The 14,268-nt window shown below is 36.0% G+C and overlaps 1 protein-coding gene across 1 annotated transcript in view; it reads left to right on the top strand.

Moving 5' to 3' along the window:
* The window catches only part of FBXO30 (F-box protein 30), a 223,148-nt gene that overhangs the window by 8,907 nt on the left and 199,973 nt on the right, over nucleotides 1-14,268 (top strand). The gene's annotated exons all lie outside the window — the stretch shown is intronic.

The following is a 14,268-nucleotide window of genomic DNA, read 5'->3' as shown; positions in this document are numbered from 1 at the left end:
TTTGTTGGAAAGCATATCTAGTTAGGCTGAGTAGCAGAGCACCACTGGGAGCTAGCTGGTCATCGTTGGGTACACACATCCATGTTGTCATTGGCTCAGCTAGCCCCCAGTAGTGTAATGCTGTGTTTTAACTTATGTTTACTTTGCAGAGATTAAACACAGTTATTTGCAATCAATAGTGCAATAATAAAATGATCTACCACATAAGAACATTTTCCTTTTATGTCTCTGACAATGACAGTTATTTAATATATTACTTCTGTGTACCTTTTTATATTTTCTTATATCTTCCTATATGTCCTTTTTGTAGCAAATTAACAAATTATTTTTCTTCTGCTGTTTTCTGTTTTGCTGCACTCCTCAAACTTGCAGTGTCTGCTCATTTCACAGCCTTGTCAAGTGCAAGGATACAGAGGAACCCACAACCAGCTGCTGCCTTGACCACAAGTAAAAGCCTGAACTGACTAGGAGAAAAGAATGTATCTGTCCCTGTAAATCACAATACTTCACACATGCCTAAGCCCCTTGTTACAAGAGTCTATTTTACACTGCAGATCAGTTTCAAGAGCATTTCTTTGCATCTTTACACACTATTATTTATAGAGCAGAGGCTGCATTTGTTTTAAATAAAAGCAAGAATGCTTCTACAGTTTTTCAGCAGCATATGCACATATGCTGCGAGGACCAGTGCAGCAATATTCAAGTTAAGAGAGCTGGCAGTGATGTGTATTAAGTGTCATAAGGCACTGCTTACTCTCTAATAACATGTGGTGTTGGGGTGCATGGGGCCCTCACAATTACAACAGGCATATAAGGGCAGCTACCAATCAGCAGCTAGCTCCCAGTTGTGCTTTGCTGCTCCTGAGCCTACCTAGGGAGCTTAAAAAAAAATTGTGTGTGGTATGACATATATTGAACAGTCTGGTGAAGTGAAAGTAAATCCTAGCGTTTTACAAAAAATAGGATTTACTATTGAAACAAATAAAGGGCACTTTCATTCATGAAGTATAAGATACTTCATGTACAAAGCTCCTTTATTTGATTCAATCGATCGCCACTCTTAGCTCCTACAGCAGCCCACAGCAAAAAAAATTTTTTGGCTAAGAGGTGACGTTTTCACCTCTTACCCAATAGCCGTGCGGTAAATCCGGCTTGGCGCCCATGGGAGCTGGATAAGAGCGGCGATCCATTGAAACAAATAAAGGAGCTTTGTACATGAAGTATCTTATACTTCATGAATGAAAGTGCCCTTTATTTGTTTCAATAGTAAATCCTAGCGTTTGTAAAGTTGAAATCTTTATTTCCAGCATGTGTGGGGGTAGGAAACCGCTTAAAAAAAAAAATAAAAATAAAAAAAAAAGACATGCTCATTAGCGATTTGTCAGTAGAGGTGAGTGGGACTTGTAGTTCCAGATATTGGTCTGTATGTTGTTCTGTGGATGTCAACACACACTACTACATAGGTTAAAGGGACAGCCTACTCCAGAATTTTTATTGTTTAATAAGATAGATAATCCCTTTATTACCCATTCCCCAGTTTTGCATAACCAACACGGTTATATTATCTTTTTTTACCTCTGTGATTACCTTGTATCTAAACCTCTGCAGACTGCCCCCTTATTTCAGTTCTTTTTACAGACTTGCATTTTAGCCAAACAGTGCCCTCTCATAAGTAACTCCATGGGCATGAGCACAATGTTATCTATATGGCACACAAGAACTAACACCCTCTAGTTGTGAAAAACTGTCAAATGTTTTGAGATAAGAGGCAGCCTTCAAGAGCTTAGAAATTGGCATATGAGCCAACTAAGTTTAGCTTTCAACAAAGAATACCAAAAGAACAAATCAAATTTGATGATTAAAAGTGGATTGGAAAGTTGTTTAAAATTGCATGCCCTATCTCAGTGATTTGCAACCTTTTTTTTTTTTTGCAGTGGCACTCTTTTTTACATTAAAAAATCCTGTGGCACACCACCATCCCAAAATGTTACAAAATCATACATTGTAGCCTAATACAGGATATATATACAGTGTGTGTGTGTATATGTGTGTATATATATATATATATATATATATATACACATATATATATACATACATACAGGTGGCCCTCGTTTTACAACGGTTCAATTTACACTGTTTCAGAATAACAACCTTTTTTTTTTTCAGTCATGTGACTGCTATTGAGAAGCAGTGCATTTATTAAAATTGCCAGTAGATGGAGCTGTCTGCTTGTGTTGCAGCAAAGCCAAGCAAGCTGAAATAAATCAGTTTAACCAGACCTGAGCTATCAAGCAGATTTCAAAGGAACAAATCCAGAAATCAGTCCAGATTGGAATGCATGGAAAGAACTGTTTGCAGAAAAATGCAAGTGAAGTCTGTGTTGTGTGATTATTTTATTAGGTTTATAATGCTGTTTAGCAAATGTTTTTGTTTATTTAACTTAGTTTAATTATATATTCTGTGTTGTGTGATTATTTTATTCGGTTTATAATGCTGTTTAGCATTTAAAGTCTTCATTTCAAAGCTTTAAAAATAATGTATTAGGTGTAACTTATGACAATTTTGAGAGGAGCCTGGAACCTATCTCCCTCACTTCCCATTGACTTACATTATAAACTGGGTTTCAATTTACAACGGTTTCGATTTACAACCATTCCTTCTGGAACCTAACCCCGGCGTAAACTGAGGGCTACCTGTATGTGTGTGTGTGTGTGTATGTATATATATATATATATATATATATATATATATATATATATATATATATATATATATATATATATATATATATATATATATATATATATATATATATATATATATATATATATATATATATATATATATTACACACTGTACTGTGCTGTCATGCCATGCCTCCTACAAACTATACATGACATATTGACATTCATTCACAAACACCCCCGCACTGTTGTCAGTCTGCCGCGGCACACCTGAGGATCTCTCGCGGCACACTAGTGTGCCACGGCACACTGGTTGAAAAACACTGCCCTATCTGAATCATGAAAGTTTAATTTTGACTTAATTGTCCCTTTAAGTTTCCAGTGAAACATTAAAATGAATATACATTCTAAAATTAAAGGGACAGTCTACAATAGAATTGTTATTGTTTTAAAAGATAGATAATCCCTTTATTACCCATTCCCCAGTTTTGCATAACCATCACAGTTATATTAATATACGTTTTACCTCTGTGATTACCTTGTATCTAAGCATCTTCTGACAGCCCCCTGATCACATGACTATGACTATTATCTATTGAGTTGCATTTGGTACTGTGTTGTGCTAAATCTTAAATAACTTCCCAGGCATGAACACATTGTTCAAACAAAAAGGAAAATTGATATATAGAATACCAAAATTCCCAAAGTATGCACTTGCAGCACTCTGGGCCCTAAACTAAAGAACGGAATTCCCCAACAGGATTTTAAAATATAACCTTTATTGTAAAAATTTAAAAAAACAAATTTGTTGGTTTATTACACACACAATTAAAGTACACTCCAGTACCAAGATCAGTGTAGTAGGTTGTTTATTAGATCACAAAGTATTATGATTAGGCCTATGCAATTTCACTGTTATAAGTGATCTAAAGTATAACCAATAAGATTCGCTAGGTAATGTTACTCAATAGCTTATAATAAAGAGCTAATGCAAAGGTTCTATTCTGGGTGAATAGTAGTCTGAAAATCAGTATCAGTGTGATGAGCTCAACCTCTTTTTAATATAGTGTAATGTTAGGTTGTGTTGCTGCCGCACGATATTAAGGAAAATTAGTCACTTTTTTAGTCAGTATATAAATTTCTATTGACCACTGGGTTGTGGGTATCAAAGCAAGACCAAAATATTGATCTATGTAAAGAAGTGACTAAGTTTGTGCTGACTCACACCTCTCCACAACTCAATGATTGTAAATATTATGCATTTACACGATAAAGTAGTCGCAAAATATTAGTGGTTGTTCCAATCACTGAGTTAATTCTATGTATCTAGTTGTCAGCATACGTGACACTTGTGTGTCCAATGTGAGTGCAGTTCATATAGGTATTAAAAATGAGCTGAAAATTATATCAAGTTTAGTTTTATACCTACATCAAAACATCTATTTGTTCAGAAGTTACTAGTTATGCCAGTAATATGTCAGTGATTAATCTCCACTAACAGCAAAGTCACGCTGTGAGTTTAGCAACTGCTGTTATAGCCTGGGTTGTGCCAAACTTTTTTCAACAGTGAATATAATTCCTAAATGAATGGTTAATAGACAATTTGATTAACCATTAAATATTAATAATTACATTTACAGATACTGTATTTAAACTGCTCATCCCAGAGCAAAACTAACTATATTTAGAATCAAGGATTGTGACTGACCTAGTCTAATTTAATAACTTAATCACAAAACCAGCTTTGCTAGTACAGTATATGAAGGGGTTTTGGATTGAATTGACTGCTACAAATCTATATTCTCTGTCCTCATTTGTATAACAGCAGTTGCTAAACTCACAGCGTGACTTTGCTGTTAGTGGAGATTAATCACTGACATATTACTGGCATAACTAGTAACTTCTGAACAAATAGATGTTTTGATGTAGGTATAACTTAAACTAAACTTGAAATAATTTTCAGCTCATTTTTAATACCTATATGAACTGCACTCACATTGGACACACAAGTGTCACGTATGCTGACAACTAGATATATAGAATTAACTCAGTGATTGGAACAACCACTAATATTTTGCGACTACTTTATCGTGTAAATGCATAATATTTACAATCATTGAGTTGTGGAGAGGTGTGAGTCAGCACAAACTTAGTCACTTCTTTACATCAATATTTTGGTCTTGCTTTGATACCCACAACCCAGTGGGCAATAGAAATTTATATACTGACTAAAAAAGTGACTAATTTTCCTTAATATCGTGCGGCAGCAACACAACCTAACATTACACTATATTAAACAGGTTGAGCTCATCACACTGATACTGATTTTCAGACTACTATTCACCCAGAATAGAAACTTTGCATTAGCTCTTTATTATAAGCTATTGAGTAAAATTACCTAGCGAATCTTATTGGTTATACTTTAGATCACTTATAACGGTGAAATTGCATAGGCCTAATCATAATACTTTGTGATCTAATAAACAACCTACTACACTGATCTTGGTACTGGAGTGTATTTTAATTGTGTGTGTGTGTGTGTGTGTGTGTGTGTGTGTGTGTAATAAGCCAACAAATTTGGTTTTTGAAATTTTTACAATAAAGGTTATATTTTAAAAACCTGTTGGGGAATTCCGTTCTTTAGTTTAGGGCCCAGAGTGCTGCAAGTGCATACTTTGGGAATTTTGGTATTCTATATATCAATTTTCCTTTTTGTTCGGATTTATATTTATGCACAAGCACCATTTCCTCTAGATACTCATAGGTTGATAAACGTATACTTTCTTATATATATATATATATATATATATATATATATATATATATATATATATATATATATATATATATATATATTTACAAATGGAAAAGCCCAAGTAGTGCCACTGTTCATTTGGTGTGTATGAACACATTGTTATCTAAATGGCCCACATGAACTAGCAGCCTCCTGTTGTGAAAAGCAAATGCAAAGCATGTGATTAAGAGGCTGTCTATAGAGCCTTTTGTTTTTCTTTATTTCTATAAAGTATATTAATATAACAATGTTGGTTGTGCAAAGCTGGGGAATGGGTAGTAAAGGCATTGCCTATCTTTTTAAACAATAACAATTTTTGTGTAGACTGCCCCTTTTTAACCTTCACTATGAAATAATATATACTGTATTGTATTATTTTATTAAATTCTGAGGGATTGAATTTTCATTTTTTTTTTTTTTTAAACATTTGTTGTAAGTTAAAACACTGGCATTTAAAAAAAAAAAAAAAAAAAAAAAAACCAAAAAAAAAAAACACTGGCAACACGTTTCTAAAAATTTGTCAAGATATTTTTGTAGTCTATTAATGCATGTTGCAAACTCTATCATTTGTGTAATTTAATGGTTGGTTTGACAAAATTTTTGTGTCCAACTAAATAGAGAAGGAGCTTTGTGGTGCACATAAAAATAAGTAAAAGTCCATTTATATGCAGTTTGTAGAAGTAAATTGCCAGCAGAAGAAGAGTGGCTGTTCTTGTGGCAAAAAAAAATAAATCATACTGTGTGCTAAGGTTTTGCAATTAAAGTGTTCCCAATTGCTTGAACAGCCTGATTGGAAGAAGTCAGGCTCATTTCCAGATATGATCCTCTAATGATATAAAGCATGGGCACAAAAAAAATACTTGTCACCATGATGTTTATAATATATTCTCTGGCATCCATTTAAATTGCCCGACAACCGCCTGCTCTCCAGTCTGCCTTGCAGTTTTCCGAGGCTGGCTAATAGGAATGATTAAAGGCCTTGAATTGGGTATTCTCTCTGTCTAAACCTCCTTGGCTTCTTTTGGGTACCATTCTACCTCCACTCTCCTCACTATGTCAGCAGTTCTCAGCCTCTCCTTAAATGTCTTTATAACCACTTAAAGCATGCACCTTTAACCCCTTAAGTACCTGTAACTTTACAGAAAAATGTGCTCAAAGTGCCAGAATGTTTTAGCATTTTTGCTATTTCTTTATTTAAACAGAAATAGAGCCTTGTTGTTGTGGTTGTGATTTTTTGTTTACCTATAAAAATAACCACATCCAAAATAAATAAATAATATTTTTTAATAATATATATATATATATATATATATATATATATATATATATATATATATATATATATATATATATATATATATATATATATATATAATCCACCCAAGGTATTGGTCTAGGCCCATTGTGTTATATTTCATGCTGCTGTTTCACCACGATATGCGATCATATTCAAATAATTGTTAACTTTTTGCACAAGCTTCTCACTGAAATGATTTACATGTTGCTTGTACAGTCATAACACAAATGGTTGTAAAAGCTTCTCTTGGTTCCCCTTTGTTCAGAAACAGACTTTCGTCCCACAGCCTCATGCTGCTCTCTGCCCTAGTCTTTGCGGCCCTAGGGAAAAAAACAGAACTAAAAATGTGTGCCATAGTTTTTGTGGCCCCACTAAACTGCAGAAATAAGTGTGCTTTGTGTTGACAAATCTCAAGAGCCCTCTAATAACAGAATATGAGGGTTCCTGTAACCTTACTTCAATCTCCTGTGCCACTGAATAAGTATTATATTATTTGTGCGTTTTTAATAATCATAACTTTTTAAATGCCGCCCTTAAAGATTCTAAAACAGTGACGTATGATCCCCATGTGCTAGGGAGCTAGCCATCCCTGGTATATGCTATGCCTTTTTCAAAATATCATTAGGATAAGCACAAGATCGAAATCTCCACCACCTGTTCATTGAGTGATCTGATGTTGATGCTAATTCTTCTTAAAGGGACATTAAACACCCTGTACTTGCAAGACATTTTGTGTTGCTATATGAATATATATCAGCAAAGTATAGACATTTTAAAACCATCATCGTTTTTTACTGCAATTATTCTTCAATAGCCAAACTCCATTCACTATTTGCCTTATTTGGAGGAGACCATCCATGCTTTAGTTTGCAGACAACACGGCTAGGCACAGTCATAACGTTAGTATTAAATGCATTATTTTACAGCTGTTGTTAGCCAAATCCAATTAGGGATACATATGTGGCAGTGTTAGTCTTGATAAGTCAGCAGGGTGCATTTCAAGTGCTGAGTATTTTAAAATCCTTCATTTTCAGAGCTGAATTACATGAGAAGGGGAACGTATGTTGCCGTCCTTTTAAATTTGAAGTGCATTCAAATTTGTGTTCAGTGTTCAATAAAATGTATGTGTTATATGAGTCAGTTAATTTATGTACCATAGGTGAAATGTAATTTATTTGTTTGGTCTTGTATCCTTAGCACTCTGAGCTCTATTATAAACATAGTTGTGTATTTTGTTGCTTTTGGGGAACTGTATTATTAACACTGCCAGCATACACCCAACAACTTATGTTTTTAGAAGTATAAAACTGAAATACAGAATACTTTTCAAATGTAATTTCTGTTTGTTTGCACATGATAAATTAAAGATATCTTATTATATTGTCCCCAGAGACCTTAATTGCCCATTTTGGTAAATGTTGATTTGATATCTGTGATCTACTCTTTGAGCTTAGCTTTTCTTAAAGGTACAGTGTGCTTTTAAATTGTTTTCCCCTTAATGCGTTTCCAGTGGCTTGTTATACCAGCTGCAGAGTTTAAAATGTAGATTTCTTTCATGTAATTAGCAAGAGTCCATGAGCTAGTGACGTATGGGATATACATTCCTACCAGGAGGGGCAAAGTTTCCCAAACCTCAAAATGCCTATAAATACACCCCTCACCACACCCACAAATCAGTTTTACAAACTTTGCCTCCTATGGAGGTGGTGAAGTAAGTTTGTGCTAGATTCTACGTTGATATGCGCTCCGCAGCAGGTTGGAGCCCGGTTTTCCTCTCAGCGTGCAGTGAATGTCAGAGGGATGTGAGGAGAGTATTGCCTATTTGAATGCAGTGATCTCCTTCTACGGGGTCTATTTCATAGGTTCTCTGTTATCGGTCGTAGAGATTCATCTCTTACCTCCCTTTTCAGATCGACGATATACTCTTATATATACCATTTCCTCTACTGATTCTCGTTTCAGTACTGGTTTGGCTTTCTACTACATGTAGATGAGTGTCCTGGGGTAAGCAAGTCTTATTTTCTGTGACACTCTAAGCTATGGTTGGGCACTTTTTATATAAAGTTCTAAATATATGTATTCAAACATTTATTTGCCTTGACTCAGGATGTTCAACGTTCCTTATTTCAGACAGTCAGTTTCATATTTGGGATAATGCATATGAATAAATCATTTTTTCTTACCTTAAAAATTTGACTTTTCCCTGTGGGCTGTTAGGCTCGCGGGGGCTGAAAATGCTTCATTTTATTGCGTCATTCTTAGCGCTGACTTTTTTGGCGCAAATTTTTTTTTTCTGTTTCCGGCGTCATACATGTCGCCGGAAGATGCGTAATTTTTGACATTTTTTGCGCCAAAGGTGTCGGCGTTCCGGATGTGGCGTCATTTTGGCGCCAAAAGCATTTAGGCGCCAAATAATGTGGGCGTCTTTTTTTGGCGCAAAAAAATAAATAAAAAATATGGGCGTCACTATTGTCTCCACATTATTTAAGTCTCATTATTTTGTGCTTCTGGTTGCTAGAAGCTTGTTCACTGGCATTTTTTTCCCATTCCTGAAACTGTCATTTAAGGAATTTGATCAATTTTGCTTTATATGTTGTTTTTTCTATTACATATTGCAAGATGTCGCACGTTGAAGCTGAGTCAGAAGATACTTCTGGAAAATCCCTGCCTGGTGCTGGAGCTACCAAAGCTAAGTGTATCTGCTGTAAACATTTGGTATCTGTTCCTCCAGCTGTTGTTTGTACTGTTTGTCATGACAAACTTGCTAATGCAGATAATATTTCCTTTAGTACTATTACATTACCTGTTGCTGTTCCGTCAACATCTAATACTCAGAGTGTTCCTGATAACATAAGAGATTTTGTTTCTAAATCCATTAAGAAGGCTATATATGTCTGTTATTCCTCCTTCTAGTAAACGTAAAAAGTCTTTTAAAACTTCTCATTTTTCAGATGAATTTTTAAATGAACATCATCATTCTGATACTGATATTGGTTCTTCTGATTCAGAGGATTCTGTCTCAGAGGTTGATGCTGATAAATCTTCATATTTATTTAAAATGGAATTTATTCGTTCTTTACTTAAAGAAGTCCTAATTGCATTAGAAATTGAGGATTCTAGTCCTCTTGATACTAAATCTAAACGTTTAGATAAGGTTTTTATATCTCCTGTAGTTATTCCAGAAGTTTTTCCTGTCCCTGGTGCTATTTCTGAAGTAATTTCCAGGGAATGGAATAATTTGGGTAATTCTTTTACTCCTCCTAAACGTTTTAAAGCAATTATTTCCTGTGCCATCTGACAGATTAGAATTTTGGGACAAAATCCCTAAGGTTGATGGGGCTGTCTCTACTCTTGCTAAGCGTACTACTATTCCTACGGCAGATGGTACTTCCTTTAAGGTTCCTTTAGATAGGAAAATTTAATCCTTTCTAAGAAAAGTTTACTTGTGTTCAGGTAATCTTCTTAGACCTGCTATATCTTTAGCGGATGTTGCTGCAGCTTCAACTTTTTGGTTAGAAGCTTTAGCTCAACAAGTAACAGATCATAATTCTCATAGCATTATTATTCTTCTACAACATGCTAATAATTTTATTTGTGATGCCATCTTTGATATCATTAGAGTTGATATCAGAAATATGTCTCTAGCTATTTTAGCTAGAAGAGCTTTATGGCTTAAAACTTGGAATGCTGATATGTCTTCTAAGTCTACTCTGCTTTCCCTTTCTTTCCAGGGTAATAAATTATTTGGTTCTCAGTTGGATTCTATTATCTCAACTGTTACTGGAGGGAAAGGAACTTTTTTACCACAGGATAAAAAATCTAAAGGTAAATTTAGGTCTAATAATCGTTTTCGTTCCTTTCGTCACAACAAGGAACAAAAGCCTGATCCTTCATCCTCGGGAGCGGTATCAGTTTGGAAACCATCTCCAGTCTGGAATAAATCCAAGCCTTTTAGAAAACCAAAGCCAGCTCCCAAGTCCACATGAAGGTGCGGCCCTCATTCCAGCTCAGCTGGTAGGGGGCAGATTACGTTTTTTTCAAAGAAATTTGGTTCAATTCCGTTCACAATCTCTGGATTTAGAACATTGTTTCAAAAGGGTACAGAATTGGCTTCAAGATAAGGCCTCCTGCAAAGAGATTTTTTCTTTCCCGTATCCCAGTAAATCCAGCGAAGGCTCAAGCATTTCTGAAATGTGTTTCAGATCTAGAGTTGGCTGGAGTAATTATGCCAGTTCCAGTTCTGGAACAGGGGCTGGGGTTTTATTCAAATCTCTTCATTGTACCAAAGAAGGAGAATTCCTTCAGACCAGTTCTGGATCTAAAAATATTGAATCGTTATGTAAGAATACCAACATTCAAAATGGTAACTTTAAGGACTATCCTGCCTTTTGTTCATCAAGGGCATTATATGTCCACAATAGATTTGAAGGATGCATATCTGCATATTCCGATTCATCCAGATCACTATCAGTTTCTGAGATTCTCTTTCCTAGACAAGCATTACCAGTTTGTGGCTCTGCCGTTTGGCCTAGCAACAGCTCCAAGAATTTTTACAAAGGTTCTCGGTGCCCTTCTGTCTGTAATCAGAGAACAGGGTATTGTGGTATTTCCTTATTTGGACGATATCTTGGTACTTGCTCAGTCTTCACATTTAGCAGAATCTCATACGAATCGACTTGTGTTGTTTCTTCGAGGTCATGGTTGGAGGATCAATTTACCGAAAAGTTCATTGATTCCTCAAACAAGGGTAACCTTTTTAGGTTTCCAGATAGATTCAGTGTCCATGACTCTGTCTCTGACAGACAAGAGACGTCTAAAATTGATCTCAGCTTGTCGAAACCTTCAGTCTCAATCATTCCCTTCGGTAGCCTTATGCATGGAAATTCTAGGTCTTTATGACTGCTGCATCGGACGCGATCCCCTTTGCTCGTTTTCACATGCGACCTCTTCAGCTCTGTATGCTGAACCAGTGGTGCAGGGATTACACAAAGATATCTCAATTAATATCTTTAAAACCAATTGTACGACACTCTCTGACATGGTGGACAGATCACCATCGTTTAATTCAGGGGGCTTCTTTTGTTCTTCCGACCTGGACTGTAATTTCAACAGATGCAAGTCTGACAGGTTGGGGAGCTGTTTGGGGGTCTCTGACAGCACAAGGAGTTTGGGAATCTCAGGAGGTGAGATTACCAATCAATATTTTGGAACTCCATGCAATTTTCAGAGCTCTTCAGTCATGGCCTCTTCTAAAGAGAGAATCGTTCATTTGTTTTCAGACAGACAATGTCACAACTGTTGCATATATCAATCATCAAGGAGGGACTCGCAGTCCTCTGGCTATGAAAGAAGTATCTCGAATACTGGTATGGGCGGAATCCAGCTCCTGTCTAATCTCTGCGGTTCATATCCCAGGTATAGACAATTGGGAAGCGGATTATCTCAGTCGCCAAACGTTACATCCGGGCGAATGGTCTCTTCACCCAGAGGTATTTCTTCAGATTGTTCAAATGTGGGGACTTCCAGAAATAGATCTGATGGCTTCTCATCTAAACAAGAAACTTCCCAGGTATCTGTCCAGATCCAGGGATCCTCAGGCGGAAGCAGTGGATGCATTGTCACTTCCTTGGAAGTATCATCCTGCCTATATCTTTCCGCCTCTAGTTCTTCTTCCAAGAGTAATCTCCAAGATTCTGAAGGAATGCTCGTTTGTTCTGCTGGTGGCTCCGGCATGGCCTCACAGGTTTTGGTATGCGGATCTTGTCCGGATGGCTTCTTGCCAACCATGGACTCTTCCGTTAAGTCCAGACCTTTTGTCGCAAGGTCCTTTTTACCATCAGGATTTCAAATCCTTAAATTTAAAGGTATGGAGATTGAACGCTTGATTCTTAGTCAAAGAGGTTTCTCTGACTCTGTGATTAATACTATGTTACAGGCTCGTAAATCTGTATCTAGGAAGATATATTATATTTCTTGGTGTCTTTCTCATCATTGTTCCTGGCATTCTTTTAGAATTCCGAGAATTTTACAGTTTCTTCAGGATGGTTTGGATAAAGGTTTGTCTGCAAGTTCCTTGAAAGGACAAATCTCTGCTCTTTCTGTTCTTTTTCACAGAAAGATTGCTAATCTTTCTGATATTCATTGTTTTGTACAAGCTTTGGTTCGTATAAAACCTGTCATTAAGTCAATTTCTCCTCCTTGGAGTTTGAATTTGGTTCTGGGGGCTCTTCAAGCTCCTCCTTTTGAACCCATGCATTCATTGGACATTAAATTACTTTCTTGGAAAGTTTTGTTCCTTTTGGCGATCTCTTCTGCCAGAAGAGTCTCTGAATTATCTGCTCTTTCTTGTGAGTCTCCTTTTCTGATTTTTCATCAGGATAAGGCGGTGTTGCGAACTTCATTTAAATTTTTACCTAAGATTGTGAATTCTAACAACATTAGTAGAGAAATTGTGGTTCCTTCATTATGTCCTAATCCTAAGAATTCTAAGGAAAGATCGTTGCATTCTTTGGATGTAGTCAGAGCTTTGAAATATTATGTTGAAGCTACTAAAGATTTCCGAAAGACTTCTAGTCTATTTGTTATCTTTTCCGGTTCCAGGAAAGGCCAGAAGGCTTCTGCCATTTCTTTGGCATCTTGGTTAAAGTCTTTGATTCATCATGCTTATGTTGAGTCGGGTAAAACTCCGCCTCAAAGGATTACAGCTTATTCTACTAGGTCAGTTTCTACTTCCTGGGCGTTTAGGAATGAAGCTTTGGTTGATCAGATTTGCAAAGCAGCAACTTGGTCTTCTTTGCATACTTTTACTAAATTCTACCATTTTTATGTGTTTTCTTCTTCTGAAGCAGTTTTTGGTAGAAAAGTACTTCAGGCAGCTGTTTCAGTTTGATTCTTCTGCTTTTATTTTCATTATAAGATGGAAACTTTATTTTGGGTGTGGATGGTTTTTCCGCGGAATTGGCTGTCTTTATTTTTATCCCTCCCTCTCTAGTGACTCTTGCGTGGAAGTTCCACATCTTGAGTATTCATTATCCCATACGTCACTAGCTCATGGACTCTTGCTAATTACATGAAAGAAAACATAATTTATGTAAAAACTTACCTGATAAATTCATTTCTTTCATATTAGCAAGAGTCCATGAGGCCCACCCTTTTTTGTGGTGGTTATGATTTTTTTTTTTTGTATAAAGCACAATTATTCCAATTCCTTATTTTTTTATGCTTTCACACTTTTTTCTTATCACCCCACTTCTTGGCTATTCGTTAAACTGATTTGTGGGTGTGGTGAGGGGTGTATTTATAGGCATTTTGAGGTTTGGGAAACTTTGCCCCTCCTGGTAGGAATGTATATCCCATATGTCACTAGCTCATGGACTCTTGCTAATATGAAAGAAATGAATTTATCAGGTAAGTTCTTACATAAATTATGTTTTATTTTTGTACATGAGATAACTTTATGCTCATGTTAAACCACAACCCATTAAAATGGA

Source organism: Bombina bombina, chromosome 4 (assembly GCF_027579735.1).
Source record: "Bombina bombina isolate aBomBom1 chromosome 4, aBomBom1.pri, whole genome shotgun sequence".
Lineage (NCBI taxonomy): Eukaryota > Metazoa > Chordata > Amphibia > Anura > Bombinatoridae > Bombina > Bombina bombina.
The sequence above is the reverse complement of the archived record's forward strand: the minus strand, read 5'-3'. Positions and strand labels throughout refer to the sequence as shown.